Source organism: Theropithecus gelada, chromosome 6 (assembly GCF_003255815.1).
Source record: "Theropithecus gelada isolate Dixy chromosome 6, Tgel_1.0, whole genome shotgun sequence".
NCBI classification, from domain to species: domain Eukaryota; kingdom Metazoa; phylum Chordata; class Mammalia; order Primates; family Cercopithecidae; genus Theropithecus; species Theropithecus gelada.
The window spans coordinates 142,715,614-142,740,305 of NC_037673.1; positions in this window are offsets into that span (position 1 = coordinate 142,715,614).

The window sequence follows — 24,692 nt, forward strand, 5'->3', positions numbered from 1 at the left end:
ATTTTATACGTAGAAACTTAGTTTCTTAGAATTATAACTTTATTTTCTGAAAATTTTCTACCAATAACTTTAAAGCACTTTTCTCCCTGATTTATTTAAATCCTAATAAATTATACATTTCTGCACTCTAGCCATTCATGTGAAAATTATTTGGAGTCATCTCAATAGAATGGTGCTGTGTGGTCTCCTGAGGCCCCCAAGTATGTCAAAGAAGTTTCATCTACTCTTTGTAGAAAGTTTCTTAAACATTATTATTCAACTCTGAAGTATACTATTATTTTTCTTTTTTTGTACAAGAGGAAACTTGAGCATAGAGCAGTTGTGTCACCTATGGTCTCAAAGCAAAGCCAACAGTTAAAACCACGTTATGTCTGACATCAAAATGGAGCTTTTTACCATTGCCTGATACTGTGCTCACATCTCAATTCTTGCTACTTGTGTGAGCTGTGAACAGGGTTTAGTCTTTTTTTGTTTTGTTTTGTTTGTTTCATTTCTTTGGAGACAAGGTCACTCTCTGTCATCCAAGCTGCCTGGTGGGAGTGCAGTGGTGCTATCATGGCTCATTGTAGCCTCAACTTCCTTGCTCAAGCAATCCTCCTGCCTCAGCCCCCCAAAGCACTAGCATCACAGGTATAGTCTCTGCCCCTGATCTTCTTAGTCTTTAGAAGACTCAGTTTACTCATATAAAATGAACATTATAATATTAGTACCCATTTAATGTTCACAGGGTTGCAATGAACATTAAATGGGAGTTCACTGAAAGTATTTTGTGAAATGTACATCACTATCAGCAGATCTAAGCTTCGTCAAATGGTCTCGAGTTATTTGCAACTGCAATTGAATTTTCTACCTTGGTTATTAAATCTTGTGGAACCACCTAAATAAATGTGTAAGCAATGTTGAAGAAAAGAGAAAGGTATACTGCATACCTGAGTTGGCACCTCTGTATTTCTATAATACTGTATACCATGATAATCAACTAGATAAAGACAGCTATAGGTGACGACATTTTCTAATCCGTATCAGTTGTAAGTACACATTACATGTAGTCATGAGGTGTGTCAAAGCATGTTTTAACAGTCTTACAAATCACTTCCCAAGATGGTAGAAGGGGCTCACTCTCCTAATAAGAATCCTTTCTTTCTAGTTTTCCTCATACCACATAAAAGCATAAACACTTCCCTAGTATTGGGCTCTTTGTTCTGGGTGTTTATTTAAGAGAGTCACTTCAGAATGACCCTTACTGGCTGTTCGGTTGTCTGTTACATGATCTGCTTCAGCCCATTAAATCCTTTAGTGTGAATCCCTTAGTTATAGAAAATGAGATATTTCCTTAACTATTCTGTGGCTGGGCGCGGTGGCTCATGCCTGTAATCCCAGCACTTTGGGAGGCCAAGGCGGTGGGATCGCTTAAGGTCAGGAGTTGGAGACCAGCCTGGCCAACATGATGAATCCCCGTCTCTATTAAAAATACAAAAATTAACCTGGCATGGCTGCGCACGTCTGTAATCCCAGCAACTCAGGAGGCTGAGGCAGGAGAATTGCTTGAACCCAGGAGGCAGAGATTGCAGTGAGCCGAGATCGCACCATTGCACTCCAGCCTGGGAGACAGGAAAAAAAAAAAAAAAAATTCTGTAAAATGTGTATACTTGTGTAAAAAAGCTGGCCAATGAATTATGTTATAGGGTGTGGCCAAAGGAAAACAATTCAAATAGAAAAACTGATGAAACTGTTTTGTATATAGAATAGATTTGTTTGGGGGACACTAGAATAGCTATTGAATAGATATATCATTAGTACAAAGTATGTGAAATAACTTCACAAGTCATTCGTGGATTTTGTGTTTCTGGATAAAAGGCAGAAAAAAAATTAAAAGCAAGCTGTCATTTTCTTCATCTTGTAACTTTTACAAAAGTATTCAAATGATACACACTGTGAAAATAATCGTTATTAAAATGATTAAACATTTCTTTTTTTAGTGAGTTCTATTATAACCATTTAAGCAAGCATATTGATTTATTGAACACCCTGGAAGACAAAAATGTTTTAAACACGCAAATAGAAACTAGACACACTTTTTGTCTGGAAATGATGAATCTGTGCTTGTTTCCCCTCTTCCCTTCTAACATGCCACACTATTAAAGTGACCAGAGGGAGACTTTACTTACTTTTTTTTTATTATTAGATTGGTATTTTTTTCCCTTTAAAAAATTTCAATAGCTTTTGGGGTACACTTGGATTTTGTTACATGGATGAATTCTATAGTAGTGAATTCTGAAATTTTCGTGCACCAATCACCTGAGTAGTGTACATTGTACCTAATATGTAGTTTTTTATCCCTAACCCCCACCACCCTCCCCCTTCTGAGTCTCTAAAGTCCATTATATCACTCTGTATGCCTTTGTGTACTCATAGCTTAGCTCCCACTTATAAGTGAGCACATAAGGTTTTCGGTTTTCCACTCTTGTGTTGCTTCATTTAGAATAATGGCCTCTAGCTCCATCCAAGTTGCTGCAAAAGACATTATTTCATTCTTTTTCAGGGCTGAATAGTATTCCATGGTGTATTTACGGCACATTTTCTTTATCAGCTCTTTAGTCAATGGGTGCTTAGATTGGTTCCGTATCTTTGCAATTGCAAATTGTGCTGCTATAAACATATGTATGCAAATGCCTTTTTCATATAAATGACTTCTTTTCCTTGGGATACCCAGCAGTGGGGATTACTGAATCAACTGTTAGATCCACTTTTTAGCTCTTTAAAGATCTACTTTTAGTTCTTTAAAGAATCTTCACACTGTTTTCCATCAAGATTGTAGTAATTTACGTTCCTACTAGCAGTGTATAAGCATTCCTGTTTCCCTACATCCACGCCACATCTATTGTTTTTTAACTTTTTAATCATGGCTATTCTTGCAGGAGTAAGGTGGTATGGTATCTCACTGTGGTTTTAATTTGCAGTTCCCTAATAATTAGTGGTGTTAAGCGTTTTTTTCATGTGTGTTGGACATTCGTATATCTTCTTTTGAGAAACGTCTATTCATATCCTTTACTTACTTTAAAATTTTTTTATTATTTTTATACATTTATTTTAAATTATTAAGTAAAGTAGAGATGGGGTTTCACCATGTTGGCCAGGCTGTTCTCAAACTCCTTGGCAGCAAGTGATCTGCCCATCTAAGCCTCCCAAAGTGCTACGATTATAGGCGTGAGCGACCACGCCTGGCCACCTTTGCCCACTTGGTTTTTCTTTCTTTTTTTTTTTTTTGAGATGGAGTCTCGCTCTGTCTCTCAGGCTGGAGTGCAGTGGTGTGATCTCAGCTCACTGCAACCTCCACCTCCCGGTTCAAACTATTCTCCCGCCTCAGCCTCCCAAGTAGCTGGGATTACAGGTGCCGCGCCAAGACACCCGGCTAATTTTTTATATTTTTGTTAGAGACGCGGTTTTGCCATATTGGCCAGGCTTGTCTCGAACTCCTGACTTCAAGTGACCTGCCCGCCTTGGCCTCCCAAAGTGCTGGGATTACAGGTGTGAGCCACCGCACCCGGCCCCTTTGCCCACTTTTTAGTGGGATTATTTGTGGTTTCTTTTGGTGATTTTTTTGAGTTCCTCGTATATTCTAGGTACTAGTCCTTCGTTGGATACATAGTTTGCAAATAGTTTCTCAGAGAAAGACTTTTCTATGAGGCTGTTTTTATATCTCAATTTTATACTTCCTTAGGACATCATCTCTCTATTCATAAAATTGTAAACCTTTTTTTTAAAATCCCATTCCCCACAGCAAAGGATACCCACCCTTCCCCCCTCCCCCTTTTTTTTTGAGACGGAGGCTCGCTCTGTCGCCCAGGCTGCAGTGCAGTGGCGCGATCTTGGCTCACTGCAAGCTCCGCCTCCCGGGTTCACGCCATTCTCCTGCCTCAGCCTCCCGAGTAGCTGGGACTACAGGCGCCCGCCACCATGCCCGGCTAGTTTTTTTGTATGTTTAGTAGAGACGGGGTTTCACAGGATACCCCTTTAAGAAGAAGGGAGGCCGTGGTCACATTGATTTCCTCCGGGATAGCCAGGGGCACCATGCTTAATTCACAGGGAGTCCCTCTTCGTTTTCTGCTTTATTCTTCTCTCTTGTTGTTGCAGTGATTAACTTCATGTGCCTACCCAGAAGCCAGAGGCAAAGTTGTTCTTCAAATTTCAAATCAAAACAGGATAACAGGTGTGAAATTTTTAATAATGACTTTGTCTGGACTAGATCTGGAGCATTAGGGGAAGGGACTTTTTAATATTACCTGTGGATTCCATTCTAACACTCCACTCTCACCCTAAAGGGTAAGCACCTGCAGAAAAAAAGTAAGCCTATTTTATAGCCAACAGGAGACTTTTTTTTCAGGCAACAAATGTAAGGATTATGTAATCATTCAAACTTTTACATTGTTCTAGCACTTCCTACTAGAGAATACAAAAATTACAAAGTTATCGTAAATAAGATTACAAAGTTATTGTAATTAAGATTACAAAGTACATGAGAGACTGGGACTTTCATGTGGGTAAAGATAATTTGCTATTGCTACTTCATGAATTGGTAGTAATACTAAAAAGCAGCTTACACAAGTTTTGAAGAACTTTACCACCTACCACATTATGTCAGGAACAAATGAGTGTCATCTGCACATTTGTTTCAGGAGGATAATAAATTATAAGATAAACACAGAGGAAACATCCTTGCTATTTCTCCCCATACACGTTGATTTTGCATAACCTTAGTAGCTCAGGTTTTTATGAACGTTAACTCCTTTTTCCTGACAGAGGCTGGCAACACTGGGAAGAAGAGAAATTCTAGAATAACTGCTTAATTTTCTTCTTTCTCCCATACCTGGTTTATCTGTTATTTAAATACTCTGTAGATATTTTAGTAATAGGTGCAGTTCTGGATGTTGCTTTTTTAAGGTGATAGTATCTGTCCTAGAGTAAAAATACCCGAGAGGAAGTTTGTGATAAGTGAAAAAGTGGTCTGGAAATTTTGAATATGTGCATAGGCACCTTAGAGAGTTTTGCTACCATGTGGCAGAAAACTCATCAGTATCACCAGTTTTGGTAGTCATCAAAATATACATCACTCCCCCGTGTTTTTTTCATTTTCCTAGTTTATAAAGTGTTCGTATTTCTATTTCAGATGAATTGCATTCTGCTCTGCGAGAGCGTACACATTTTTACAGACAATACAGCAAATAAGCATGTGCTGCAGATCAGGAATATGTGGAGAGGGAAATAGAAACATGGCCGGTGTGGGTAGAAAGACCTAAATGTTGCCATACAGCTGAGCAGCTCTTAGAATTCAGTTGGTCTCTGTACAAAAAACAGTGCCTGTTACATGACTGATAGGTTTTGTTGTTTAATAAAATACAGAAGTGACATAGAAAGCTTTGCCTGCATGTGGGTTTTGTTTTGTTAGTATAACTAATGGCATGTGGGCTTTGCCCAGCCCTGTGTATTTTCCCCACATTTGGATGAATGAGCTAATGTGCTACTTCCAGGGAGCGTGGTTTTTGGTCATAGGCTGTCTTCTCTTTGTGGTATTTCTATTTTAATTTCACTTCCTACCAACTGCTTCTGGGATCATTGATGCTAAAGGGGTATGTTCATGGGGGTGGGTGGAAAACGGAGGATAATATCAAAGGAATCTACTATTCTTGTATTGTTTCATGTCTTTATTTCTTCTAAACCTCCTGTAAGTCCGAGGCTGAGGCCATCCCAGTTGAGCAGGCAGAGAGGAAAAGGCACAGGGGCATTAGGGAGAGGTCGATTGTGGGATGAAGGAGGACCTGTGCCAGTGAGGGGTTCTAGCTTGAAAGGTGAGACAGTCATTCTGGCTCATAGGGGAACATGCCGTTGGCCTGCTGGAGACTAGAGCAGGGTCTTGCTGTACCCTACTCGGTAGGTACTGCACGATCATGTGAGCATACGTGGTCAGGACGAGCTAAAAATAGCCCCCCACCCCTGAATTTTTTCTGGTAAGCAAAGCAATATTTCAACCACCTTTTTAAATGCACTATCAGTGGCACTCACTCCCTAGACTGCTGTAGAGATTAAACAGAATGCCAGTTTATGCACAGCAATAGAAGTGCCTCTCCTCTCCATGCAAGAAAGCATTAGAGAATGCAAGTGAGGGAGAGTGATTTCATTAGAAGGGATAACCTCAAATCCACCCTCATTTATGACAGTGGATCTTTCATAAATGACACTCTTTAGGTCAAATGTGCAATGACCCAGATGTTAAGAATCACTGCCTTTGAATAGTAGCTTACAAAATGTGGGGAAAATACACAGGGCTGGGCAAAGCCCACATGCCATCAGTTGTACTAACAAAACAAAACCCACATACAGCCAAAGCTTTCTATGTCACTTCTGTGTTTTATTAAACAACAAAACTTATCAGCTGGTCTCGAACTCCTGATCTCGAGTGATCTGCCCACTTGGGTATCCCAAAGTGCTGGGATTACAGGCATGAGCCACTGCGCCTGGACAATAAATATATTATTAAATATATATATTAAACTTCTCCAAGTGATTCTGGCATGCAGAATGGGAAGTATTTTCTAGAATCACTGATGTCATATACTGATGACAGCAGGCAGGACATAGGTGACTTTTCCAAAGAAGTGCAAAGGCACATCCCCCTGTGACAATTTGGATAAAAGATCTGAGTGATAAAAGTGCCATTGAAAGGATCTAATCCCCGGTCTCCAGCATGGGTTGGAGGCAGACCACTGGAAAAAGGACCGAGTTTTCAAGCCGTGTCTCCTGTGGCCCCTGTACTGATCACCACATTGATACCAACCATCCTGCAAATCTCCCTTAGACTGTGAAGGGAATTGTATTATATTCAAAGGACTGTGAGAAGCAACATCATGACCGGGAATATGCATTAGGAGGCAACGTGGAGCCTGTCACTATCATTCCATCATGAAAGCTGCAGCCATACAAAATGTGAATTCTATGAAACATACCCAGCATTGTCATTCTCATATATTGACTATAATAAGGCCATCATGATAATAATAATAACTCACAAATACTGAGCACTTATTTTGGACTGTCCTAAGAACTCATTTGATAACGTTTTGAGGTAGGTACTCTGTTTTTTTTTTTGTTGTTTTTTTTGTTGTTGTTGTTGTTTTTTTTTGAGGTGCGTACTCTTATTATTCCATTTTGCCAGTGAGGAAGTTAAGATACTGAGAGGTTAACTTGCCCAAGTTACAAAGCTAGTAAATGTAGAGTCAAACTTTACGTCCAGATGATCTGGTTTCAGAAATGGCTCCACTTTACTACTCCATACTGCAGATCACAGAACCATGAGGGGGCCATGTTAACACCATCTTTGCAACTCCATGAAGTGACTGACAGATTCAATTCTGACCAATTTTGTGTGGAGGCAAAAATAAAGGTTTGAATAATTTTGTATTTGTAAATGATGATTTTAAAATTTACAACCTTACCATTCATTTAGCATCCATGAAAGATGCTGCTTTTAGAATGTTTATGGAAATTGGACAGCTTTCTAAATGCTGTTTTAAAAAGTAGGAGTCTAATTCTTTTCATTTCTAGCATTAGTTTTAGCCCCTATAAACTTAACTCTTACCATTATTGCTTACTATAACATTTAAATGCTAGAAATCATGAACAGAACGCTCTCTGACAATTTTTGCTTTGCACTTTAAACAAATATTGTCTTAGGAGCAGTGATGCTCACTATTATTTCCTGTCATCACCATACATATACATCTTTTTTCTATTTGTGTCTCTTTTATACTCATTCTATTCTTCAAGATTGTCTTTATGAAGATACATCTGTTTAGCTTTGGTGATTAGCAGAAACATTAGCAGACCTACTGTTTCAGAGCATAAATAATTAATGGATGTTCCTCATTAATTTCTTCTGAGACTGACTCTTGTTAGACTACAGTTAGATATATTTCTTGAATTAAGAACAGATATAAGGAGCACGGACCCTCTGCCTACTTTGAAAATAGGCCATTTACTTTTGAGGGAAAATTATGACATCCCAATCCATCAGTGGCAATAAAAGAAAACCTGTTTTAATGAGATGCAACACATGTCTTTTGTTTGTGAAGGGGCTTAACATCACAAGGTGTCCGTTCTATGATTTGTTTCTCTAATTCTCTACACAAACCTGCCTTTTAATCAAACAGATTCAAAACACCAGGATCCTGCCTAGTGCCGCCCCTGACATCCCTCCTCCCTTTGCTTTGTGAAAAAGCTCCGTTTCATTGCCTGCTGGGGGTCCTCTCTGAGGTGATACACTTACAGTGGAACCTTTGTCCTGGTTTACTTTTTTGGTTTCCACCCTTAATATTTATTAATATATATCCCTTTTAAATAATCTGTTCACAATTAATGGACAGGCTATAAAAATATAGATTCTGAGGCAAATAGCCTAGTGAAATATTTTGCTTAAAGCCTTTAGCCTAATTAATAGTTAGGTTTTCTTCCAAGAAAAAAAATCAAATGCACATAAGTATGTGTTTGGTTCTGACACGTAGAGTAGGTAAAGGTTACCTGCCAAAGCAGAATGTCTGCTTGGTCTTCTCAGGGATCTCAAGAAAATTGTTCAGCCTAGCTCCGAACTGGGCTACACTTCACCCAAACAAAGGCAAATTGTGGATGGTTTAAAAACAAAACAACAACTAAACTAGTAGGATAAGTGTATTATACAGAAGTAGATGCCTCAAAGGTAGTGCTAAAGTATCATATCTCCCAAATGGTTGTGCTAAAACTCTGAGTAATGGCAACCATTGCAGGAAAGAGAAGCTGTATTTCCTAGAAGTTCTCTTAGGCATACTGGCTCCTGAGGATTTATCCCAAGGTAATAATGCCAGGTATTAATGAGAAATGTTGGTGTCATCCTGAAGGGCCAGCAATAGCAAATTGATTAAATAAATTATAGGAGAGCAATATGATTGAATAGACCCCACCCATTATAAATAATATTGTCATAATAAAAATAGCTAACTTTTTTGAGGACTTGTCAGGCATAGTGCTAAGTGTTAAATAATCATTTTAAAGAATGTTTTTAAAAAGTCTCATTTAGTTTTACAATGATCCTTAAGGCACGTATTATTATGCCCGAGAAGAGAAACAGAAGCACAGAGAGGTTAAGTAATTTGTCCAGGATCACATAGTAAGGACATGGCAGAACTGAGCTATGAATCCAGGTAACATAAAAATTTAAAAATGGTCTGAATGGATTGTTAAAGGAGAAAAGGACATTATAAAACTGATTATCCAGTAAACTTTCATTTTAATTTTGAAAAAGATAGGGTTTTATTTTTTTTACTACTGATTATGTGTCATCTTTGTATTTTTAAAATTAAAAAAAATTACTTTTATATTTGAGAAAAAATTGGGTTGTATTTGATATAAAACATTTTGGCTATTTATAGATCTACACTACAATGTCTACTTGATGTCTACCTGATGTCTACTTAACGACATCAGGATGACTTTCCTTCCCTTGAGATTGCTGTCTAAATTCAGTAAAGAGCAGGCAACTTATTGAAACCAAAAAAAACTCCAGAAAAAATATAAAGCCCTAGTTTGCTGTTACATTTGTTTCGACTGTAATTTAGAACTGATGCATAAAGAAAAAGCTAGGCAATGACTCTTAGATGTCTAAGCAACTGTAATGTATCCTGCAGATTGTGGTGGAGAGCCTGCCCGGCAAGAGTTAGATGAAGGTATACAACAGGAAAAGTGCACACTCGTGCATTCACAACTCAATCCCAATATTGGTTTCTTTAATAAATGGAGCCATAAAGTTGTATTGAAGTGAATATACATTATTAGTATCGCTTACCATGTTTATGATCCACTCCATATCAAAGTGACATAAAAAGCAGAGTTAGTACCAATTAATATCCAATTGCTCATCAAACTTTAATTTGTATTTGCTTTCCCCTGATTGATACATCTTTTATAACTGAAAGGCTCCATCTCTTTATAACATATGCTATCATTCAAGGCCACTTGTTTTAATCACTCTGCAAACCAGCATGAAATTGTCTAATAATTCACCCAGGTTTTGTCACAAGTGCCTGAAGTTACAGCAGTCCTTTAAAAGGAGCAGCAGTCTTGCTCAGAATGTTTGAAATTATTAAAATAGCAGATCAGATCCCTGGCTAGAAAGCAACTTTTTTTTTTTTTCCAGATAGAGTCTCACTCTGCAGCCCAGGTTAGAGTGCAGTGGCATGATCTTGGCTCACTGCAACCTCTGCCTCCCGGGTTCAAGCAATTCTCCTGCCTCAGCCTCCCAAGTAGCTGGGGCTACAGGTGCATGCCACTATGCCCAGCTGATTTTTGTAGTTTTTTAGTACAGACAGGGTTTCACCATGTTGGCCAGGCTGGTCTCAAACTCCTGACCTCAAGTGATCCACTGGCCTTGGCCTCCCAAAGTGCTGGGATTACAGGTGTGAGCCACCGTGCCTGGCCAAAAGCAATCTTGTCTGATTAATCAGACGATGATTTTTCAGAGGCATGAGGTTTAATTGTTTTTACACTGATTGGTTTGGATTTTGGTAGCACAGTTGCAGAATAGAATTAATATTAGGTTTTGGAGGAAGGTTGCAGTTGAGAAGGGTCACCTGTCAGCTTGGCTGAGCAACGGCAGTTTTCAGTGGTTACTCATCCACAGCCAGTGCTAATTTGGACTGGACATATGGTGAAACAAACAAACACAAGCACTGATACCCTTCATGTTACCCTTTAATAGGCCTTCCACAGATAGTGAGTTCAGAATCATCCAAGAGTCTTTATTTAGTTTGGCTGTTGCAAAGGCTTGATGGTTATCCAGGGCATCAGATGGAATTCTCAGCACACAGTGGGACCTACAAGACCCTGGACCTTCCCTCTGCACCAGAGTCAAAGTAAACCTTCTCAGTCTTCCAGGCCATGTCCGTTTTAAAGGCTCCTAATATATACAAAATTTTTTTAAAAAAAATACTAAGATGAAACTATGAAATTGGCATATTTTAGATCCTCAACTTAAATAATGTAAATACTATTTGCATTTAAAGAAAAGGAAGCAAAAAAAGAAGACAAGTGACGAGGGAAAAGAATAAGAATGACAATGACTTTAAGTATAACCTAATTTAAGAAAAATCGCAAAGATCTAAAGATCTGGCCCCAAAAAGTCTGTCAGCCAACCTTTGTGGTAGGTCCTAAGCCCTAGCGAGCCTTGTTTGGAAGGATGGAGGCCGTGCAAATTCGGTGGGGTGAAAGTGGGTTTAGGGTAGTGTCTGGTTCTTGGAACTATTTTAATGTGTAGATTAAACCATCTGAAAGGGTGGTTTCTTCACCAAAACTGTAATGAAGAAGGATTTGGATGAAGGTTACAATCCCAGAGCTCCTTTTACATTTCCGTCCTACCATTGGTGTTTGGCTGAGAGTATCTTGCGGGAGGGAACAGGCAAACCGAGAGCATCCAAACCAAGTGAAAGGCATCCCTCACTCTCCCAACTAGGAAGCAATGGTATGGTGGTGAGAACACAAATCCTAGAGGCCTGCTTTCAAATCCTGACTCTGCACCTTCCTAGCTGTGAGAAGTTGGCCATGTTACCAAACTTCTGAGCCTCAGTTCTCTTAGCTATAAACAGAGGATAATAATGACACCCTCCTCCCTGTAGGATTGTTATGAGGATTAAACAAGATCACCCTCTGAAAGCACTGGGCACAGTGCCTCGCATAGCAAAAATGTTCAATAAATACTAGGTATTATTACAAAATGATTACTGGCTGAGCTCAAGCTTACAGAGCCAGGAGTATGGATGTGTGGGAAGCTGCACATTCTTGCCTACTCAGACAGCCATGAACAGCCAGAAGTATTATGTTATCCACAAAAACCCAAATGATAGCACTCACTTTATTTTTTATATCATGAAATATTTCAGACTCCTATAAAGTTTAGAAGAGGATATAACAAACACCCATCACTCAAGAAATGAAACGTATTATGAGCAATAAAATGCTATGCAGTTATTAAAATGAATGAACTGGAGCCATGTGAATAAATCTCTGAAACATAATGTTGATCAAAAAGAGCAAGTGGCAATAGAATGCATATAATGTGATGCCATTTATATCAACTTTATAAACTTGCACAATGATGTTATGGATAAATTGTTTAGTGATGCATGCATGGATAGTAAAAGCACCAAGACATGCAGGAGAATGATAAGCAATGCTTGTCTTAGGAAAGCTTTAAAGGATGGGAGCCCTTCAATTCTCAGGTGTCCTGGCTTTGTTCTCAGCAGGGCCTAGGTCAGGAGCTCCTCTCCCTGCTGTCTTTACACAGATGTTAGCCCCTGTGGAGGCAGAACTCCAGGCAAGCAGTGTTAAATACACTGAAAGCAAAATTCTCCCTTTGAATATACTCGGCTCCCATTAAAGTCCAGGGGCGCTCTCTCTGCAGGCCTCAGTCTCTTTTTGACGCCGCGATGCCTCCTGCACATCATGACATGACATATCCAACCTGAATTCTGAAGGTTGGATGTAACATAAAAGCAGCCAACCAACGGCATAAATGTATATGAAATGAAATCAATAGAAAGTGTATTTTTTCCCTCTATTGAAGCTAGTCCTGGGAGGGTACATCACAGGAGCTAGGACAGTGCTAGAGAGATACTAACAGCAGGCAGGAGGCAGGAAGGGTGTGAGCAGGGGTGGGGGGAGCAGTGCGGGAGGGAGTCAGTGTTCACATTCCCTGTGTGAACCAGGGCTTAGTGAGAAATGCCCTTGTTTTCCCCTCATCACTTAAAAAACAATCAATTATCAATGTTTCTGTGATAACATAGAGATTTTTGCTTTGCTCACTTCATTTAGCCTAAATGAAGGTCATGGCAAAAAAGAATGAGTTCTGAGATTGCGTTGATTTCTGTCGCAAAAGGTTGATAGCAGATTATGAATTCATGATAAGATTAAACACTGAAATCAGGCAAAGAGAGAAATGGTTTTGTTCATGCATTTTTTTTCCCTGCTAACTTCACAATGGGATTTTTATATCTCATAATAATAAAATTCTAGGCGTTGCAATGAGTCCTTTGCATCAGTGATTTCATTGATCTCTCATGATAGACATACAAAGTGGTATTAGAGTGCTTACATGAAACCAGAGGTACACTGTAAGCCAGGATTGAACTCAGGGAGCCTGACTCCAAAGTCCATGCTCTATTTATCACCATGCAATATGCCTGCCCCAACTGAAATTCATGCTGTGAATAAATGTTCTTCGTGTACTAACAAAGTAATCTTCAAACTGTGCAGAAACTTTGCCACAATGCTTTATTGCTGGCAGGGTCTTGAGAATGATCTAACATGAACCTTTCTATCTTCATTTTATTTATTTATTTTTGAGACAGAGACTTGCCCTATCACCCAGGCTTGAGTGCAATGGCGCAATCTCGGCTCACTGCAACCTCCGCCTCCCAGGCTCATACGATTCTCCTGCCTCAACCTCCCGAGTAGCTGGGATTATAGGCGCCTGCCACCATGTCCAGCCAATTTTTGAATTTTTAGTAGAGATGGGGTTTCACCACGTTGGCCAGGCTTGTCTCGAACTCCTGACCTCGTGATCTGCCCTCCTTGGCCTCCCAAAATGCTGGGATTACACGAGCCACCGTGCCCGGCCCAACCCTTTCTATCTTAAAGTTACATTATAGGTGATAACGTGGTCAGGCAGTTGAACAGGGGACCTCTTCTCTAGTCCCCCTCTTGTTCTAAAATTGCTACAGAGGTAAAATTGATATCTCCTTCTGGGCTCTTGCCATCACTTCTCATAACTCTCCTCTCCTCTCTCAGGGCTGACCTCTGCACCTTCTTATATTACATGACCCTGTCCCTCTCTGGCCTCAGGTGATTGGACTGTAGGTGAACACCTAACCTTGGGGAAAGCAACCACTAGTGGGTAGAATCAGCCAGACTGTCTTCTGAGAATCTGGACAAAGAAAGAGAGAGCTGAGAAATAATATATGCTGTCTCCCTTCTTAATCAGAGTGATGCTGTTTAGAAATTCCTGAAGTCATCAGCTTCACAATTACATCCTACAGAGCTGCTCTGTTGATTCTCAGCCTAGAGTTGTTTGTATATGCTGCCCCATCTTTGCTTCTTTTATCCCCTTCTCTCTTTTCAGCACTCTTTACTTGGGGGTTACTAAAACTTTTGCTACTACACCATCATTGCTTTGGGGGATGTTTTGCAGGATTCCAGCTTATTTTACATTAGTTACACTTCAGAATGTTTTTCTTCTTATGGCAGATTATAGTAGTGGGGACTCATCTTCATCTCAAAAGTGTGCTATTTTTGTAGTTGAGTATTACAATACACATTGATTTGCATTCATTGCTTTTTCAGTGAATAATAGATATTTTCTGACCTCTTGTCATCAGCCTCCAGGCACACATTTTTAAAATGCACATGCAATTATCTGGTGTCATCTTGTGACTTTGCAGTGAATCCAAGGGCTGGATGGGAAAGTAGTCCATAAACGAGGCTTAGTATTTCTTTGGGTTCCTTGGTTGTGACAATAGGAACTAAGTGTAACTTAAACAAAAAGAAAATTTACTAGAAATATAGAGTAGCTTACAGAATTTAAGAAAGGCTGAAAATCTCAAGGAACGACAGAAAGCAGACAGTTCAGAAGAAGCAGGAATAAAGGAACTGTACGTTCTTTCTTTTTCTTTCTTTTTTCTTTTTTTTTTTGACACAAAATCTCGCTCTGTCGCCCAGGCTGGAGTGCAATGGCATGGTCTTGACTCACTGCAACCTCTGCTTCCCAGGTTCAAGTGATTCTCCTGCCTCAGCCTCCCAAGTAGCTGGGGCTACAGGAGTACACCACCGTGCCTGGCTAGTTTTTGTATTTTTAGTAGAGACAGGGTTTTGCCATGTTGCACAGACTGGTCTCAAACTCCTGGCCTCAAGCGATCCACCTACCTCACCCTCCCAAAAATGATGGGATTACAGGCGTGAGCCACCACGCCCAGCTGGGACTGTACTTTCAGGTTGAACTCCTGCAGTTCTTGTCAATGCACTCAAGATCCTGTTTCTGTGTAGAGAACATGGGCCTGGCCTATGTCAAACCATCAGCCAGAAGAGGGTAGGACTCTTGATTGACAGGCTCACCAAGATTGTCTCCACTCAGAAAGCGCTGGTTCTCAAAGCAAAAGTGGAGTGCATACCGGTAGAAGGGGTAGGCTAAAAGCAGTTATTTATTTTATCCTTTCAGTATTGTATTTGATCTCTCCCCCGGAGTGGTATGAGCAAGCAGTCTATGACAGCCACCATATATAGGCTTGTTATCGTGGTGGTCATGAATGGAGACCCCATGTGGCTCCATGTTACTTAGCACAATAGGCTTGCACTGGGTATACATGGGCCCGTGTGTTCTGGCAGGAGAGTCTTGTGTTACATGAGACTTCACGGTGCTAGGTGCTGGGTTGTCTACTGCTACTAGAATATGAAGAGGAAATGAGTATTTAGATGCTCCGTCTCACCTTCAACCAGGTCTATGGTTGGAACTAAAATCTGCATCATCTGCAGAGAAGGAGAACCTGATCTGTAACAACAGTTAGAGACAGAGTTTTCTAAGATGTTATACAAAAGTCAGTAATTGTTCCTAACCAGGTCTCTGAACATGTCTACTTCAAGTCAGGAAATGCTTGCTCCTCTTGATTTACTTACTTTCCAACGAAAACAAATATTTCATATTACTCAGTTTTGGATTGTGTCCATATATATAATATAAAAGCTTCCCGGTTTATTTTCTATTTAGGTTCACAAAGATCATTGTCCTCTAAAATATTCATCACTTACTTCAAAATAATTTTTAGCACTCAAGTAATTCACATGCACTCAAGTAATTCATTTAGCACTCAAGTGTTCATTGTAGAAAAATCGGAAAATAGAGACAGGCCAACGGAAGAAATGGAAAATCCACAGACAACCACCTGAAATTTTTTTGTATGCCTCTAGATTTTTAAAATTATGTGAATGTATTACATATATATGTGCTCACAGTTTTCAAAAATGATCATATAACTTTCATTATCTTTTTCATTCAACAATAAGTTATTATCTTTCCTTAATTATAAACACATATTTCTTGTACCTTGTTTTCATGCTTCCAACGAGCTTCATATTTTAATATGAAAACATTAATATGTAATTAATTAATATAAAGTGTTATGCTTACTTGGTCATAGTGGAGACAGGGAAGAGACAATTTGCCCCATTTCTTTTTTTTTCTTTTTCTTTTTTTTGAGACTGAGTCTCACTCTATTGCCCAGGCTGGAGTGCAGTGGCACAATCTTGGCTCACTGCAATCTCTGCCTCCCAGGTTCAAGTGATTCTCCTGCCTCAGCCTCCCAACTAGCCAGGGTTACAGGCACCTGCCACCTTGCCTGGCTAATTTTTGTATTTTTAGTTGGGATGGGATTTCACCATGTCGGCCAGGTTGGTCTTGAACTCCTGACCTCAAGTGATCGCTTCGACTCCCAAAGTGCTGGGATTGCAGGCGTGAGCCACCGTGCCCAGCTTGCCCCATTTCTTATACATAACGATTAAACTTAGATTTCTCCGAAGCAACAAAACCTCTACAATGGTGATTTAAAAAAAAAAAAAAATGAATTGTCTTGGGCAACAGTTTCCTTTATGGATGCCCAGATGTGTTAAAAGTCTTCAAGTACTTGGTTGTATTCTTTATGTGGAAGAAGCTAGCATTCTTGTCTCCATTTTACTGCTGAGAAAAAAGAGACAGACTGCACTGAGGCCATCGGAGAAGTCATTGGCAGAGCCCAAAGAGAACTTGAAGTTGTAATGGCCCAGTCCTCTAATCAAACCACAAAGCCACACGACTTCCCTTTTCCGCTGCTTCAGGGCTGGTCTTGAAACGGAAAGTGCTGCCTCTCACCGAGGGCTGAATGGTGATTTGCCATTCACGGTCCAGGCTGCTCTACAGAGAGGCACAGACTCCTCAGCTCTCAATTGCGGGTGAAAGCTTGTTATCATGTACAAGACCCATTGATCGGTTTCGACAATGACTCCTGAATTATATGGCACCTAAATGTTTGCTGCCAGAGAGATCTATACTGTGGATAGATGATGGGTACTTACTGGAAACTATTGCCTGACAGATGAGTTTTGCTGTTTTGTCTCAATGAAATATCCCTGAGCAACTGGAGATCTCTTCCTCCCAACATTTTCCCTCACTTCTGGTATAATGTATTGTGCTAGAAAATAGTGAAATAAAGTGACTTTCCATTGTCTTAACATTTAAAGAAAAGTCATATTGGTTTTGAGTACAAAGAGGCGCAAGATTTTTCTGAGATTGATTTGGCAGTTCACAAAAAGAAAGGAAGAAGGAAGGAGAGAAGGAAAGACAGAGAGAGAAAGGAATTTGAAAGTGTGCACACCCATTTACCCAGCAATTGTGGTTTGAGTAATTTATCCAAAGCAAATAATAGTAGAAGAGTGCAAAGACTGAATTACAAAGGGTCTTCTCTTTAGTGTCATTTACTGTAGTGAAAAAATGGAAACTATTTCAAAGTTGAACAATAGGAGATTGGATAAATGAATCATGGCTTGACTATATAATGGGGTTATATGCTGTCATTAAAAAGAATGTGGGCTGGGTGTGCTGGCTCTTGTCTGTAATCCTAGCACTTTGGGAGGCTGAAGTGGGTGGATCGCCTGAGGTCAGGAGTTCAAGACCAGCCTGGCCAACATGGCAAAACTCCATCTCTACTAAAAATACAACAATTACCTGGATATGGTGGCACATTCCTGTAATCCCAGCTACTCGGGAGGTTAAGGCAGGAGAATTGCTTGAACCCAAGAGATGGAGGTTGCAGTGAGCCGAGATCGTGTCACTGCACTTCAGCCTGGGCAACAGAGCAAGAGTCCGTCTCAAAAAAAAGAAGAATGTATATTAGAATTCATAACGACAAGGAAAGTTGTGTATGATATAATGTTAAGTTAAAGAAAAAAAAGCAAGCTGTGAAACAATTTGGGTTCAATATCTGCTTTGTAAAAATAATACATACATGCGCACTCTCACCATCACACAAATGTGCAAGAACGCAGAACCCTGGTTCTGCCTGCCTCTCTTCCCCTGTCTCCAATTATTGTCCCCTTGATTCTTCTTTCAATGACTCCCCTCACCACAGATCCATTGCCCAAGAAGTTCTCTCTGTCCCTTTAGTGACACATCCTTCAGATGTCAGCTCAAATATCACTTTCTCAGGAAAGCGTGATCCCACAAATAGGATTCAGGATCTCCATTATTTGTTCTCAGAGTCCCCATGGAGGAGACAGGCATTTTCTGCACAACACTGAGAAAGTCATCAGTGCCGTTCACCAAATACCAGGTAGCCAAAACTCTGGTAGTAAGATAATGTAATTCTGTCACAAATTGTAGTATCAATAAACTATTATGCATTCTCCTGTTTTCAGACTTCGTGGATACTTCTTTTGTTTGAACATTTAGTAGAATTCTTTTTTTTTTTTTTGGATGATGTTTTGCTCTTGTTGCCCAGGCTGGAGTTCAATGGCATGATCTTGGCTCACTGCAACCTCTGCCTCCCTGGTTCAAGTGATTCTCCTGCCTCAGCCTCCCAAGCAGCTGAGATTACAGGCATGTGCCACCACAGCTGGCTAATTTTGTATTTTTTTTAGTAGAGATGGGGTTTTACCAGGTTGGTCAGGCTGATCTCAAACTCCTGACCTCAAGTGATCCACCTGCCTCGGCCTCCCAAAGTGCTGGGATTACAGGCGTGAGCCACCGTGCCCAGCCTAGAAATTTATTGATATTAAGGAAGTATTAATAATTTTTTTATGTGTGGTAAGTGTTGTGATTATATTTTAAAGAGTCTTTATCTTGGAGAGATACATTCTCAAATATTTACGGGAAAAATAACCCAATGCCTGAGATTTGCTTCAAAGGAACACACAAGGGGGTAGGGCAGGCTATGGGCAGTTGGTGGTCAGCACTGCATCGTACTGAGTAGATAGGGGTTCATTGTGCCATTCTGTGGTGTGTTGAGTGTGTTCAAAATCCTTCCTAATTCAAAAGCATAACAAGGGACTTGCCAAGAAATGACTTCCTACTCCCCTTTCCTGTCTCACCCAAACTGCTCCCTCTTGGGCCAATCACAGAATCTGGGGAGCACCCATGTAAAAGCCACCCCTGCTCCCCAGCACCCTGCAGAAGCAGCAACAAGCAAGAAAATTGATTTAATGGGGGTCCTGCTTGTGGCAGCCTTATGCACCTCAATGGCCCAGTGACTCGTGACCCACGGGCATTTATGGCCTGCTCAGCTGCCAGATTCAGCCATGCTTGTGCTTGAGTTTGATGTTGCCTAGCTGACACTCATCCTAGTGTGCCTTGCCCCAGGCCTGCTGTTGGGTGGGGAGGCCCCAGGCATCAGGGAGCCCCAGCCAGGCCAGGGCTGGAGCCACCTGCCACCCACCAGCGCTGTGGACCTGTAGGCATGGCCTAATAGGGGACCCAGGGATCCAGCCAAGAAAGCCATGTCTAGTCCCAGGTCACATTCACATTGTCCCCACTGACTTACCCTGAACTTCCAATTCTCCTCCTTCCAGGCACATGAATCATACTCCTTTGCCTCCAGGGAGTTACTGCGGTCATGTGACTTGCTTTGGCCTGTGAAATGGGAGCAGGAATGACAAGTATCAGTTCATGTAGAAGCCTTTGAGGAACAGTCCAATCTGCTCGAATCTCTTCCCCTTCCTGGACTGGCAACTGTGCGATGGTAGAAGCTCAGTCAACCTTCATCACTGAGTAGGGTGACCTGGGCAGAGACCGCCCCACATCCCACTGATGTATGATGCAATGTATTGTGACAAACAACAAACAATTCTTTGTTCTTTTCTTTTCTTTCTTTTTCCTTCTTTTTGAGACAAGGCCTCACTCTGTTGCCCAGGCTGGAGTACAGTAAAATGATCATGGCTCACTGCAGCCTCGACCTCCCGGGCTCCACCGGGACTACAGGCATGCACCATCACATCCAGCTAGTTTTTGTATTTTTGGTAGAGACAGAGTTTTGACATGTTGCCCAGGCTGGTCTTGAACTTCTAAGCTCAAATGATCCTCCTGTCTTGACCTTCCAAAGTGTTGAGATTACAGGCGTGAGCCACTACATCGGGACAATTCTTTGTTATTTTCAACGACTGAGATTTGAGGGCTGCTAGTTACTGTAGCATAAATCAGCCTGTCTATCATATTTATCACTTACCGTAGTTGTAGTTTTACATCTGCTATTCTGAGTCAATGTCTCGCTCATCTATGGTGTCTTTCTTTTTTCTTTCTTTCTTTCTTTTCTTCTTTTTTCTTCTTTCTCTTTCTTTTCCTTCTTTCCTTTCTCTCTCTTTCTCTTTTTCTTTTTCTTTCTTTCTTTTTCTTTCTTTCTTTTTCTTTCTTTCCTTCCTTATTTCTTTTTTCTTTCTCTCCTTCCTTCCTTCCTTCCTTCCTTCCTTCCTTCCTTCCTTCCTTCCTTCCTTCCTTCCTTCCCTCCCTCCCTCTTTTTGTTCTTTCAACAAGGTCTTGCTCTGTCACCCAGGCTGACGTACAGTGGGGTGATCATAGCTCTATGCAGCCTTGAACTGCTAGGATCAAGTGATCCTCCTGCCTCAGCAACCTCAAATAGCTGGGGGTATAGTTGTGCACCACTATGCTTGGCTAAGTTTGTTTATTTATTTATTTATTTTTATTTTTATTTTTTGAGACAGAGTCTTACTATGTCACCCAGGCTGGAGTGCAGTGGTACAATCTCGGCTCACAGCAACCCCTGCCTCCCGAGTTCAAGAGATTCTCTTGCCTCAGCCTCCCGAGTAGTTGGGAATACAGGTCCCCACCACCATGCCCAGCTAATTTTATATTTTTAGTAGAGATGGGGTTTCACTATGTTGTCCAGGCTGGTCTCAAACTCCTGACCTCAGGTGATCCACTCACGTTGGCCTCCCAAAGTGCGTGAGACACCTCACCTGGCCTTGGCTAAGTTTTTTTTTTTTTTTTTTTTTTTTTTTTTTTTTTAATGTTTGTAGAGGCAGGGCCTTGCTGTATTGCCCAGGCTGGTCTTGAACTCCTGGCTTCAAGCTATCCTCCTGCCTTGGCCTCCCAAAATGCTGGGATTACAGGTGTGAGCCACCAAGCCTCTCCTTATGGTGTATATTTCTTATGAGACAGACACGGTACTAGAACCTGGAATCACAGCAGTGAATGAGGTAAACAAAGCCCCTGCTCTCTCAGAGTTTTGTTCTTGGCATGGAGACAGACAATAAACCAGAAGAACAGAGACCCGCATGAAAACAAGTCATGTGCACATCTTGGCAGCAGACAGTTTCAGACAGAGGGGTGTGCAAGCTCAGATGGGGGGTCCTGCAATTCTTGTGCTTGGAGAACAGGAAGCAGGGTATGGACTAGGAAGTGGAGAGGAAGATAATATTGTAGGGGTGAGGAGTAGGGGAATAGAACCTGCAGGACTTTGTAGGCCCTGAGAAAGTCTTGGGATTTTATTCCGAGTGTGCTAGGAGGCTATTGAAAGGTTTTGGTCAGGGGTATGATGAGATGAAACTCTTTTAAAAAGGATCTCTCTAGCTATTTTGAGAATTGACTAGGGACACAGAGATGTAAGGGCAGAAGTTGGGAGTTCAGTTAGAAGCCAAGAGATGTTGGTTGGCTGGACATGAGTGATGTCCTTGGAGGTGGTGAGATTTGTGAAAGGGAAAAACCAAAAGTCATTTCTAAATACTATCCTGAGCAACTAGACAAAGGTGGTACCATTTTGGGGACAGGAAACATTGAGGGCAGAGAGACCTTAGAAAGAAGGTAGTAGGAATTAACAGTTGTATGAATAAATATGGATGTCCAGAAAAAAATACATTGAAGTGATATGTACTAAAATGTGAGAGTAATTTTAGACTGTGAATTGCTTTTCCTGCATTTTTTGTGCTTCTCCATATTTTCTTTTCTTTCCTTCTTCTTTTTTTAAAAGACAAGTGCTTGCTCTGTCGCCCAGGCAGGAGTACAGTGGCACAATCACAGCCCACTGCAGCCTCGACCTCCTGGGCTAAAGAGATTCTCCCACTACAGCCTCCCAAGTAGCTGAGACTACAAGTATATACCACCATGTCTGACTTACTTCTGTATATTTTCTAATGTCTCCATAATAAACATACAGTAAGAAAAATAACTTTTTTTTTTTTTTTTTAGATGAAGTCTTGCTCTTGTACCCAGGCTGGAGTGCCATGGCATGATCTTGGCTCACTGCAACCTCCACCTCCTGGGTTTAAGCGATTCTCCTGCTTCAGCCTCCCAAGTAGCTGGGATTATAGGCACCTGCCACCACACCTGGCTAATTTTTGTATTTTTAGTAGAGATGGGGTTTCACCATGTTGACCAGGCTGGTCTCAAACTCCTGACTTCAGGTGATCCACCCGCCTCAGCCTTGCAAAGTGCTGGGATTATAGGCGTAGTGAGCCACTGCGTCCGGCCAAGAAAAATAACTTTTATAGAGAAAAGTTGTATTTTTCCAATTATAAGTTGGGGATTGTGGGAGTCCATCAAACTTCTCTGGTGGCCCTCACAAATTCCTATAGTCTTTTAAAATTCATACTTTTCTTCTTGCAGCAGCACTGTCGCTGCTGTCGTTTTATCATGTGTGATCTGGGGGACATGACTAATGGTGGAATAGCCTCTGCATATGTGACCTCGGCTTATTTGTCTGTGCCAATCGTAATAAGCACTCACACCTAGCCCTGTGAAGCAGGTACTAATAGTGTTCCTGTTTTGCAAATGAGGAAACTGAAGCTCAGAGTGATTAATTAATTAGCCCTAGGTCACACAGCCTGGAATTCCAGCTCATGTCCCTCTGACTCTAGAACTGGTGCGCTTTTCTGTTTGAGACAGAGTCTTGCTCTGTTGCCTAGGCTGGAGTGCAATGGCATGATCTCGGCTCACTGCAGTCTCTACCTCCTGGGTTCAAGCGATTCTGCTGCCTCAGCTTTCTGAGTAGCTAGGACTACAGGCATGTGCCAATATACCTGGCTACTTTTTGTATTTTTAGTGGAGACAAGGTTTCACCATGTTGGCCAGGCTGGTCTCAAACTCCTGACCTCAAGTGATCCTCCTGCCTCAGCCTCCCAAAGTTGTGCTGAGATTACAGCTCTGCGCCACCACGACCAGCCTGAACTGGTGCTCTTAAGCCAGTATCTCAGACCGTCTCCCAGTGGAGCTGATGTGTGTATCCCCTCTGAACACTATGTGTTTTGCGTGTACCTGCTGGACCGCTGTGTAGGAAAAGTCTGTTTTTTGCTTCTCGTCTGCCATTTCTGAATTGTTGCAAACACATCCTCATGTGGCATTTCCCAAACTGCAAGATTCTTGGCCAGAGTTTGATAGAAGGCCCTCCAGTTTTATCTACACCTGCAGTTTTTAGCACCGGCCACTACCGTGGGCTACATCCATGGATGGGTCCGTGGGGAACAACTTTAACTGCCCGTGAACATTTCATCCAAACATTCTGTTTTCCAAATCTGTGAACTGAAAAACTCTTTGGAGGTTATTATTGTATCTGAAGTTCTTTTCAGGCGTTGGCTACGTCGATTCTCCCACATCCCATTTTGACTCAGGCACCAACTTTATTACTACCCCACACACCTTCATGACACAGATGGAGTTAAGTCACACCATAGTTTCACAGACGCAAGTCTGAAATGCCAAAGACAAAGTGTGTAACAGTTACATTTTAATTTAGAAAATAGTAGAATGGATCCTGTGGGTAAGGGCAGGGATATATGCACTGTGATGGCACAATCCTTCCGTGCTCTCATGGCCTCTGCGGTGGACTGAAATGGCCCTTTGCAAAGTGTTGCTTGAGTTGCTGGCTAAAGTTTCTCCCTTCCACACCAGTGCCTTTCAAAAGCTTTGAAATAACTGTTTGATTAAAACAAGGCAGGCCGGGTGCAGTGGCTCACGCCTGTAATCTCAGCACTTTGGGAGGCCAGCACCCTGGCCAACATGGTGAAACCCTGTCTTTACTAAAAAAACACAAAAATTAGCAGGGAGTGGTGGTGGGCGCCTGTAATCCCAGCTCATCAGGAGGCTGAGGCAGGAGAATGGCTTGAATCTGGGAGGTGTAGGTTGCAGTGAGTCGAGATCGTGCCACAGCACTCCAGACAGAGTAAGACTCCGTCTTAAAACAAAACAAAACAAGGCAAATGTCACACCAAAAGTAACAGGAAAGCACAGTAAAATGTGTAGCAAAGCTGTAACTTATTCACACATTTGGAAGAGAAACATGGCTTGCAGAAAATCTTCAATGAAACTTCCAGTGAAAAATAAAAGCTTTTAGTTAATTTTAGAGCTGGATATGTGATATATTCCAGTTGCCAAAAAACAAAAAACAAACCAAAAAACTCCAGGCTGGGTGCAGTGGCTCTCGCTTGTCATCCTAGCACTTTGGGAGGCCAAAGTGGGCGGATCACCTAAGGCCAGGAATTTGACACCAGCATGGCCAACATGGTGAAACCCTGTCTCTACTAAAAATACAAAAATTAGCTGGGCGTGGTGGCGGGCAGCTGTCATCCCAGCTACTCGGGAGGCTGAGGCAGGAAAA